The 11,372-nt window shown below is 57.5% G+C and overlaps 1 protein-coding gene across 1 annotated transcript in view; it reads right to left on the reverse strand.

Moving 5' to 3' along the window:
* Positions 1–9,789, reverse strand: part of IQSEC1 (IQ motif and Sec7 domain ArfGEF 1) — an 81,791-nt gene extending 72,002 nt beyond the window's left edge. The window contains exon 1 of the mRNA XM_057705589.1: positions 9,625–9,789. The gene's annotated coding sequence lies outside the window, so the exon portion shown is untranslated. The remainder of the gene's footprint in view (positions 1–9,624) is intronic.
* Between the last annotated feature and the right edge of the window lie 1,583 nt (positions 9,790–11,372).

The following is an 11,372-nucleotide window of genomic DNA, read 5'->3' on the forward strand; positions in this document are numbered from 1 at the left end:
CCATAAGAATCCAGTGTGTTGTGGTCAAGCCCATTTGAGCTTCCCTCCTAGTGCCTGCTGATCACGGATAAGTCACTCTTCACATCACTGAAAGGAACGTCCCCATGTCATGTGTCACAGCCACAGCTCTGCGACCCTTCCTCCAGCCCAATCCTTCACTCCACAGACAGGGAACCCGAGGCCCAGAGAGATGAAGGGATGAGCCTGGGTGTGTGGCCAGGTCCTAGAAACAGGGACTCTGGCCCAAGCGTCCTGCCTCCCAGGCCACAGTCCCCCACTGCCAGGACGGCATGGCAGGGACAGGGGAGCAGACGTCGAGCATACCGCCTGGAAGCAGATGAGCTGTGGGTTCTGTGTGGAATGCCACTGTTTTATGTGCGTGTCAGATGCTGTGAAAAACCAGAGACACTGCATGGGACACAGAGTTCTGTAGTGTGATCTCTCTGGGAGGCCAGTCAGCCCCCCAGAGGAGAAATTTCCAGGTAAATAAAGCTGCTCTTATTCAGTGCCAAGTTATTTTTCAAATTTCAACCAGTTTTCATAGACGTCCTCACGGACTTCCCTAATCTTACTAAACAAAGTAAACTGAATGACCCTGGATAACTTACCTGGGGAGGCTGGGGTCACCCAGAGGTGGTGTAGGGTTGTTCACTGCGAACCAGGCTATTCACCTGCTCAGGTACTATCTTGGTGTCAGCCAGCCCCCGACTCTTTCCAGCCTCATTCCCAACTACCAACCCTCCCATATAGTGACTCCCAGAGTGCACCGGGGACTTTCCTGCCCCAGTGCCTTTGCTTATGCTGTTCCTGCTCCCTCGGTTGCCCTCTTCATCTGCTTGGCAACGTCCTACTCAACCTTCAAGGCCCAGCCCAATATCACCTTCTCTATGAAGCCTCCCCTAGTGTCCCTCCCCCCAAGGCTGAGTGAGAACCCGTCACCCAGACTGTGGACACCTTGAGAGCAGGGACAATGGCTCTCCATCATTCTCCTGGTGGTGGAGCTCAGATGCGACCACTGCTTCACCTCACTGGCCTGGTTCCAGACACCTGTCACTGCACCAGGGGAATTGGGTCCCAACCACAAAAAACTCACTGGTACTTGGGTTGGCCAAGACCTGGACCACAACGGTGAGATGAAAGTGGCCTTAATGTTCGCGTAGCCTAAAACTTGAGAGCTGCAAGGAGTGACTGTGACCCGGAGCTGCCTGCTTTTATTCAGATGAGGACCTGAGTTGTACAGAGGGGGGCACCTCCCCAAGTCAGGCTGGGGCACAGCCAAGAAGTGGGCATCCTGTCCTCAGCTCCTTCCCACTGCTCTGGCAAAGGAAGGCACAGAGGTAGGGAACCACCGTGGTTTGAGGTGTAAGGAGCTCTTTTCTTGTGGTCTTTAAATAAACTAAAAATGAGGTGCAGTTGTTATTATGTTATTATTCGTTGTTATTATATTATTATTACAGTTGTGAAATGGATGAAAAATCCTGCAAGGGCCTGGGAAAGCTCCTCCAGGAGGGCTACAATAACAGAACCACCTGGCTGGGACACAGGGTCAGGTGCAAGGAGAAAGGAAACCCCACACTGGGATGAAGTGGCTCTGTGGGAGTTCTGACAAACCCAGAACAAAGATGCTCAGGGACTAACAAAGTCAACGGAACAGCCAGGAATGATCACCGCCTCCAAGAAGCCCTCCTAGCCTGGATCCCCAGAGCACTTGCCACCCCTGCTGCACAGCAGGTGTGGGTTTATTGTAAAAGTGAAGGAAGATGGGGGTGGCGGCCACAGGTGAGAACACACTCACCGCATCCCTCCCCAGTCTGGCCACTCCTGGGGGAGCACCCTCCAGCTCATCCCTCTGCCGGGCCCAGCCAGGTGAGCTGGCCTGCTCGTCCTGAAGCTCCAGGGACAGGGCCACAGAGAACAGACCTGAGGCTTCTAAGTGAGGCCACTTGAGTTATGCGTCTATTCAAGTGGATGGGAAATGGCCACTTGCTGGATTTCTGAACTGCCTTCTCCCGTGATGGACTCTTCCCTGACCTCCCTCAGCCCCACGATAACACTGTCCATCGCACCCCGCCTCAGGGCGCCCCTCACACTCACCCCTCTTCTCCTGGCCGGTGGCACAAGGAGGCCGCCGCCAGATCTCAGGGAGGGAGGGGAGGACCCGCGATGCTGGGAGGGGTGAGCCCCCGCTCAGGGATGGCCGAGGTCTAGACTGCTCCAGACTACCCCTCTTCACAGGAAACTGATTTTCAAAAACACCGATTCTCGTAACCAGGAACCTGTCAGCTAGAGATGCTCTAAAAAGAGGAACCCCTGGGGCAAAGCGAATGACCACTCTCCGCATTTGGGTTTCTTTCCCAGCAGCCGCGCTTAACTGAGGCCCTACCTGCACTAAAGCAGGTAGAGAGGGGGCTGCAGGGCCTGCCCGGCCGCGGACCACCCCACCAGCGGCGCTGACTCTTAGCTGTCACGCCCACTCCGCTACCAAGGGCCAGCCGAGCCGAGCCCCAGCGGCCCTCTGCTTGAATGAATAGATGTGTTCACTTATAACAAGTGCTTGGGATGCCTGTTTTGCAAACGTATGCCACTAAGTGCTCCGAAAAGAACCGCTTCTCTTAAGTGGGTTAAACATTCCCCTCTGCAATCTTCTTTCTGTTATTGATTGAGACAACCCCTTCTCTGGCCCTGGTGGGAGGAAGACTTCAACCAGCCTGACCCGGCTCGACGGGTTCAGAATCAATAGGCGCGGGATATGCTCGACGTCCAATTCACTATTTGAATAAATCGATAACCAGGCACATGTGCGTTCCTGAATGTGGCCAGCAACTGCCCTCCGGGCACCGGCTGGGTACCTCAGAGCATCCGAGACACAACAGGTGTGTGGGCCCTGCCCTCAGGAAGTTCAGTGGGGAGGAGTCTGGAGGCAACTCACACCGGTCAGTGCCAACCCTGTTTCCACACACATTCACACAATCACGACAGCTGCACTACAGGGCGGGCTCACGTCTCAGTTTCTCACGGAGGCCCCGAAGCCCAGAGAGGGTGAGTAAGCTGTGCAAAGACACACAGCCCATAAATGATGGAGCTGCGAGGAGAACCCAGAGATGCGGACACTCAGCCTGTGTCCTCGCCCCTCCACCAGTGGTTCTCAGAGTGTGGTCCCAGGAGCAACAGCAACAGCAGTCCGGCTGGGAATTCTGGGAAATGTACCTTCTCACCGTCCAGGTGATTCTGACGCCTGCAGAAGTCTGAGGATCTCTGCACTACACCAGGACACTAAAGTGTGTGGTCAAGGCAACCATGGGATCGACCAGACACAGTGGCAGCAATGACTGTGAGTTGTGGAGTGGCGATCAGGAAGGGCTTCCTGGAGGAGGTGAAGCCTGTGCTGGGATTTGTGGCATGAATGGGAACTCACTGCAGGGTACCCCACGTACAGGGAACAGCGTATATGGGAGCATGAGGTGTGGGGATGGGTGCGCTGTGAAGAATGAGGCCGGAGGATGGGGCGGGGGCGTCACCCTGTGGGTGTGTGCTGGGCCAGGGGAGGCCGGCTGAAGTGGCCTGGATTCATCCCTGGGCTAGTCTTCCCAACGACCACATAGCACCTGTATAGCAATTACTTAACACGATTCTTCATATCAGGCACACGTTATATCTGCTCCCTCAGTGAAAAGCCAGTCTCGCTGAGCACAAATTGAATTTTCTCATGAAAATAAATCACCCACACCAAAGCACTGTTATAAAATTCTGCTCAGATCTTGTTATCAGCAGAAGGCCTATGCTTTGAGGCTTGCTCTTTGTTTAAAGCAGAGATTAGCAAGTATAGAGAATCCATGTTACAGAAGGCAACCATAAAACAGAAGGAAGACGCTCTTTATATTCTGATAGGGAATGAGATACAAGATATAAGTGAAAAGGCTAAGCTGTAGGATGCTGTTTGTGCCTGAAAAAGGAAGGGGAGCGGAACACACATACATGCGCGCGCGCGCACGCGCACACACACACACACACACACACACACGCGCTGATAGACACATAAAATGTCTCTGGGTGGTGGTTACCTCTGCGGGGTGGGAGGAGGCTCACTGTCTTGGAGCCTTTTATATCTTTCACTGCTGAACCACGTGACACATTACTTCCTATAAAACAAGGAAATATAATTAAGCCTTCTTTTGGAGTGATCAAGAGGCGTTAAAGAGATATGAGCACCAACACGGGGCTCGCTATAATCGGAAGGGCTGAGAGAGCTCCGGGAGGGAAGGAGCTTTCTCCCGGGTCCACATCACGGGCTCCGTGTCACGGCGGGCAGCATCCGCGGCTCACCTGGAACCATTTCACGCCCACCTGTGACCTGGGTCTCACTCTTCCAGAAACCCAGGGATCTGAGAATACACTCTCTGCAGCAAGAAATAACACCCCAGAGCGAGCAACGCGCTCACGGCCACCTAAGGCTGGGGAGGGCTGCCTGGTGCCGGGGGACCGGAGGCGGGGTTCCAGGGCCGCAGTCCTCTCCTCTTGGGAACAAAACTTGGCTGTTGCCTCATGTGTGCCTCCTGCATTGTGACAGAGGAGGACAGGCTGCCGGGGTCACCTCCTGCACGGAGGCGGGTGCCTGCAGCCGGATCGCTGCCGTCTCTCGGAATCAGTTATCAAGTCCCACCATTTAGCCCATAAGGAAACCGAGACACAGAGAGGTTAGCGGCTGGAGGCCACTGAGCTGGTCTTGGCAGAGCTGGGATTCCAACCTGGGAGTCCACGTGTGAAAAAAGTCTAGGGCTGGGATGAGAACCTGACCCCATGAAACAGGAGGACAGCTCGAGGCCCAGACTGGGCCCCTCCAGGCTCCTGGAGCATATCCATGATGAGCATCTCTTACACAACACAACCCACAGACAATTCTGGTCTCTCTGGTAATTCCCATAAATGACTGTAATTTATGTGTTAATAGCACAGATATCAAGCTTTGGAACCCCCGGAGTGTTAGAAACGCAATTTGTAATTATAAGCACACAACAATTTGTTCAACGTCAGTTACGTCTGCATTAATTATCACCCTGGTGAAGGGTAACCCACGTTGGGCGCAGCGGGGTGCGTGGGGACCAGGGAGGGCGAGCCAGCAGTGGGGGTGCCGGGCTTGGACCTGCGCGGTTCCCTCGAGGCCTCATCCTCTTCCAGGATCCCTCCTTTCCCTCCCTCGGTGCCCTGTCCTGGGGGCATTTGCACCCAGGGGGCCTCTCACGGGGCTCAGCCCTGCCTACCGGCACCGAAGTGCGGACAAGTAGGCATCCCTTCCAGGGGTCAGGCCTAGAGGAAACTGCCTCCTGTCCTCAGGAGGGGCCCTGTTACGGGCCTGTTTCCTGCGCAGTCTGGGGACAATGCTACCTTCCAGCAAATTCCCTCTTGCTTTAGTCAGCTAGCTAGCTGTAGGCTGCTTGCAGCTGCAGCTCTAGCTTCTGCACTTGGTCTCCCTGAGTGACCACCCGTGGTTCCAGGGCAGGGCCGGCCGGCTGCCCTCCCAGTGGAAGTGGCTGCCGTTCTCCAAGCACCGAGTCTGTGCGGGGTGCTCCAAGGAGCTCACGCCAGGTGTCTGCAACCCTCTCACCCACAGAGAGGGCATCGTCCACAGCTTACGGAAGGAACAGGGCTCAGAAGGACCAAGATGCCAGATCGCACACCAGACTGGGGAAGCTGGGATGTGATGGGCCAGGTGTGAGTGTTCGTGCTCTGGGACACCGCCTCTGGTGGGAAGGGCACATCTTCCTTCAACCCACGGCTCCCCTGTGCTTCCAGCCCCCGTGCCAGGTGCGGGGACCCTGGTGGAGCGGGGAGGCCCTGCCAGGCCCTGCAGGGCTCCTGGGTGCCCGGCCCCGACTGGGCCGACACTCCTTGGGCGCTCAGTGTGTACTGACGCCCGCCCACCCGGGGAGGGGGCCCCCCATTATCTGCATTTCACCGGCCCAGGCTGCAGAGCAGAGATCTGGACCCCGGCACGCCCCTGCAGAGGGTGGTTTCACCCAGCTGTCCCCCAGTCAGGCTCGGTGCAAATTTAGATCGGCTTAAAATGTCAGCTCAGGTCACAGCTGATGGATGGTCCTCAGAGGGGATGAAAGACGGGGTGCTGGCAACTGTGGGCTGGAGCCACCGAACCAGCGGTCTGGGCGCCACTTGGGGTGAGGGTGTGGGTGAGGGCCGGGGGAAGCGTGGCCCCGCCGCGGACGGACCAGAGCCAGCCCCAGCCCCACCTGTTCTGCGCTGGTCCCCGCTGGGCCAGCCCACCTGCCACCGCTGGGGGGCTGGCGCCACCTGTCGCCCTGCTGGAGAACTGCAGCCTGGCCTTCCCAAGCCCCAAGCCGACTGGACAGGGAGGGGCCCAGCCTTGGGGCAGGTGCCCAGAGGGAAAGCTGAGCCAGCCTTTGGATCCCCCAAGCTTCCTCATTCAAATCTCCTTCCTGAAGAACCTAAGACACCCTCCACCCTGACCCCCTGTCACACAGCTGGAGGGCGGCTGGGCCGGGAAGCACAGCCAGGACTCAAAACCAACTTCACTGACATTTCAGTCTAACAGCAAGTCATGGACCTGCTTCAAACCCTGGCTCCCTGCTGCTCAAGAGGTCAGCAGCACACCCCTCAGTACACTCACAAGCCCCTGAGGAGTCGGCATCTGCCTGCCTCCGCCCTCACCCTCCGCTCCAGCCTCATCCCCAGCAAGCTGGCGCCTGCCCCTGGGCCTTCGCACACGCTGTCCCCGCTGCCTGGTGCCTGCACCACCCTCTCTTCACCTACGTATCCCGACTCAACCTTCATGACTCGGCTCCTTCAGGGGAGCTGTGCCTGACCTCCTCACCGGCCCCACTGAGCAATTCCTCCCAGCCCCTGGCCCACCCTGTCCACGGGGGCATTTCCCTCTCCTTCACGGGCAGCTCCGGGAGGATAAAAGTCGTGTCTGTGGGACTCACCGTTTGCTTCCAGCCTGGCACACACTAGGTGCCGGAGAAATGTCTGTACGTGAAATCCATATGTCCAGTTCACATGGTCCCTGTGCCCAAATCAACATGCCTTTATAAAAACAGCGGCCCATCTCAAGAGGCCAGGCCCAGAGGTAAGGGTCTTTCATATTTGAGCTTTGGGGGCACATTAACAGAGGCTAAAGTGGAGAGTTTGTGCTGAGGAGTTCTGACCAGCAGCAGCTAGAGCTGAGGTGTGGACCCCGGTCTGCTTTGAGTCGTGGCCCCGTTCCCTCTGAGGAGCCACGGGGCTGGGTTTACTCAAGCTGCTCCCGCAGACAGAGGAGCGTGTTTGGAGCTGCCTTTTCCCTAGGGTGACCAGCAGAGTCCTGGAGGGAGATTCTAGAAAACTGAGCAGAGGGAGCCCACCTAAGTGGAGAGGAGACACCCAGCCAGGCACCTGTCCTTGGTCAGTGAGCACCCAGGGCCTGCGTGGGAACTTGGAAAAGGCACCCTCTTGTGGTAGGCACAGCCTCTCAGGCTGTGGCTTGGCAACAGTGCATTCTTCCTTTGCCAACTGCGCTTGTGCAGTGCACAACTTGAACACCTGCACACTGGCAGCGCCTGGAGCTCTGCCCCACCGGGTGACGGTGCCCCTTGGTCCCTGCCATCCTCCCAACACCAATGGTGGATCCTGCGCTTCCTTCAAGGGGGCAGGGAGCCCTTCTGATGAAGCCTCGCAGTCACGCATGCAGGGTATGCTGCCATCTGTAGCCACCTGTGCCTGCCTTTCTCAGAGACTGGAGAGATAAAGCCCTGCCCCCAGCCTTCTGGGAGATTTACACAGCAGAGATAAGACGTCGGCAGGGCCCAGGAGTCACAAGGCCCACACAGAACATGTCAGTGGGACTTAGCACTGACTTCGGCTGCCTCCCGGAGCACCATCCACGCTCAAGAGGAAGCAGTGAAAAGTTCAGCCCACGTGATGGGCTTCTGCCTGGGCGGGATGGATGAGGTGTGGCTTGCTGGGTCCTCAAGAAGGCAGACCCGGGATCCTCTCACTGGGGCCACCAGGCACCCTGGGCTTCTGCACTGAGTCAGGAGCCCAGAGGAGGCTCAAGGTCACCCGATGGACAGCTGGCAGCCAGGCTGGGCCTTGGCCAGGTCCCAAGGCTCCACCCTTGCTCCAGACCCAGAGCTGCTGGAGTGGGGAGGAGGGGGAGCCGGTCTCCGACTGGGGCCTTCCCTGGGTACAGAGGGACCGTTCTTTGCAGCTCAACAATCCCCCTGTTTGCCCCGTGCCAGGCTGCAGCCTCCCTCAAGTCCTGCTGACGAGGAAGATCTGGTGCCAGCATCCACAAATATGCACGCCTCCTGGAGGGAGGCAGCCGTCAGGCTCTCTAACCGAGGGTGGGGGGATCGAAAGGCCCAGAGAGAAGTCACAGGTTGGGGACAGACCAAGCTGCTGGCTGTTCTCTTTAAAATACGGCGCGGGGACAAGCATACGCATAGGAACACTTCTGACCAGATATCCCCCAAATGCTTGTCCTGTTTGACCTGGGGAGGGGGCAGGGGGCATATGTCGCTTGCGTTGTATACTCTTATAACGATGAACATCTTCAGCACGTGCCTCTATTTCCTAAGCAAACATTAAACGCATAGGAATAAACACACACACAAAGTTCCGGAAGAAAGGAAATGGACAGGAGCTCAGAACTTCAGAGGACGCACTGAACTCAGGTAGCGACCTTCCCCGTAAAAACAAAAGCTAAGTTCCCGAATGCCTGCTGGGAGGGGCTGTGTTCGGAAGCCCTTTCATGTATGGTGGCATTTCAGTGCGAGCTGGAGAGGTGGGGCCTACTACGGTCACCCACAACGGCACAGATGAGGAGACAGAGCCCAAGTCTTAGCCAGGAGCCTAGGCTGAGCCAGGCCCAGAGGCACCGGCCCTTGCTCCGGCCCCGATGCCCCTCCAGGGACCTAGAGTTCTCAGAGAGCCCCAGGGAGCAGCAGCTCTGCGCCAGAGGGACTGTGCCTTCAGGCAAGGGGTGAGCAGAGCCTGTGGCTTCTGGGGTCATGTAGGCAGGCTGCCGAGATGCTGGGGGCCCTCCTCCCAGCCCGGGCCCCAGTTGGACCACAGCCTGTTGCTGAGCCTCAGTTTTCTCATCTATTAAATGGGCGAATCGTCCCTCCCTTGCAGGGCAGGAGTGAAGATCACCCAAGGGGAGGTTCCCGGCAGGGCAGGAAGACAGTGCTCAGCACACACCCACTTCCTCCCCCTCTTCGCTGCCCCGAGACTCCAGAAGCAGGAAGGTACTGGCCACTGCGGGGGTGGGACGGCACCAGGATCTGGAGGGCGGACTGGAGATTGGCAGTGACCCCCTGCCTCGCGGGCAGGCCTTCATCGCTGAAGAGGACACAGAGTCCCTCAGGAGCCGGTGGGCAGGTGCGTGTACGTGTGTGTGCGCGCGTGTGAGCTCTTGCGCGTGTGCACAGGGGCCTGAGACCCGGCGGGTCCTTGCTCTCGGCTGCTGCCCTCCACCTCCTGGCTCTGGGCTTCCCCCAACAGACCCAGTCGGGGAGCGTTCCGGGGGGTGGGCGGCACATTTAATTTTCCAGACAGAAGATCCCACAGCTGGGCAGGGAAGACACAGCCAGGACCTGCCCAGCCCTCTCTTACCTTGCTCCAGTGGCCTGGCGGGGGGCCTCCTGCCCCAAAGGGCGCAGCCTCGCTGGCCTCTGGGGGTCTCCGCTGCGGCCCACGGAGCTGAGCTCACTTGGCCCTCCCCGGGGCCTGTGCAGCGGCCAGGGCGGGTCACAAGCCCGGAGCCCCTGCTTAATCCGCCAGAGCCCGACTCAGCGCCAGCTGGACACGTGACAGGCCCCACAGACCTGTTTGGCAGGAGTGGCAGCTGGGCCAGTGGGGGAGGGCTGTCCCTGCCGGGGCTCCCAGCCCAGAGCCTGCGGTCCTGGGCTCCTGCCTGCTTGCGAAAGGTACGGATCCATGAGCGGGCGGGCAGGGCAGGGAGGGGAAAGGGACACACACGTCCCCAGATGGCGCTGGGCAGGCTGGGAAATGGGGTGTGCGTGCCTGGGCGTGCGTGCGCGTGCATGTGCGTGCGCGTGTGTGTGCATGAAATGGGACCCCTACCTCACACCACTTACTGACATTGATTCCCCGTAAAGATCGGATGTGAAAGGTGAATTCACGACCACAGGGTAGGAAAGGATTCTTAAAGCACACAAAACAAAAATAAAGGGAAAGATAGATTTGACCACTTAAATTAAGAACTCTGAAATTAACACGTTCTTTCCAAGATCCCAGGAAAAGTGAAAAAATGCAAGATATTTACAACAGCTATAACTGAGTAAGGGTTGGAATGGGAATACCTAAAGAATCCTCCAAATCAACAAGAAAAGAAAAACACAGCCCAAGGTAGGCAAGAGGCTTGAACAGTCACTTCGTGGAGGAGGCGATCTAAACAGCCAATAAACGTACGAAAAATGCTCAACCCCATCAGCAGTCGGAAATGCGGATTAAACCCACCACACACCCACCAGGAGAGCAAAAACGGCAAGACTGATAACAGGCGGTGCCAGTGGGGGTGGGGGTGCCTGGAGGGAAGGGCCACAGGGTTGTTCTGCACGACGACACTGAACGCGTGCGCTCTGTGTGGCGCAGTTCTAGATAGACACCGGAGAGGAGGGCAGGTTCAAGAACGCAGCCCTGAACTGAAGACGAGACATGCCAGGTGTGCACCACAGAGACTGGATCATAAACTGTGGCCTAGTGATGTGGTGAAATGCTACACAGCCGTGACAAGGGCAGGCGACAGCTCCTCGTGATGTTGAGAAGCCAGACCCAAGCAAATACCTACAGCCTAAGTCTATATACAGACAGCTCAAAACAAGAACAAGGCCATCTGGTAAAGCGTTGTCCAGGTAGGTGGTAAGACAGTGACAGCAACAACAGTATTAACACAACAGTCAGGACGGTGAGCATCTCCGAGGGACGACGGTTGCCGGGGGAGCCCATGGGATGGGGCGGGGGGGCGTCTGGCAGCACTCCATCTCAGGACCCAAGCAGTGGTCTCACACACGTGCGTTCTGCTGCTTTCCCGTGGAACGCTGCTGCATGCCTGTCTTTTCACCTTTCTGTGTGACAGGTTACCTATCACGTTTGAAATAGAAGGTATGTGTGGTGTGGCACACAGAGGGGACAGGCAGGGACCCCCAGCTATGGCGGCAGCACACAGGGCGGTGCAGCCCCAACACAAAAGACACCCCAGCCACGCAGGGCACCTGAGCAGGAGGGGCCTATCCGTTATCTCACTTCATAAACAAGAACGAAGGATCAGAGACAGCAAGGAACCTGCCCAAGTCTGCATAGCAGGCGGGAAGCCAGCAGGGCCAGGACTGGAATCTAGG

This window comes from Hippopotamus amphibius, chromosome 13 (genome assembly GCF_030028045.1).
Source record: "Hippopotamus amphibius kiboko isolate mHipAmp2 chromosome 13, mHipAmp2.hap2, whole genome shotgun sequence".
In the NCBI taxonomy this organism is placed as follows: Eukaryota; Metazoa; Chordata; class Mammalia; order Artiodactyla; family Hippopotamidae; genus Hippopotamus; species Hippopotamus amphibius.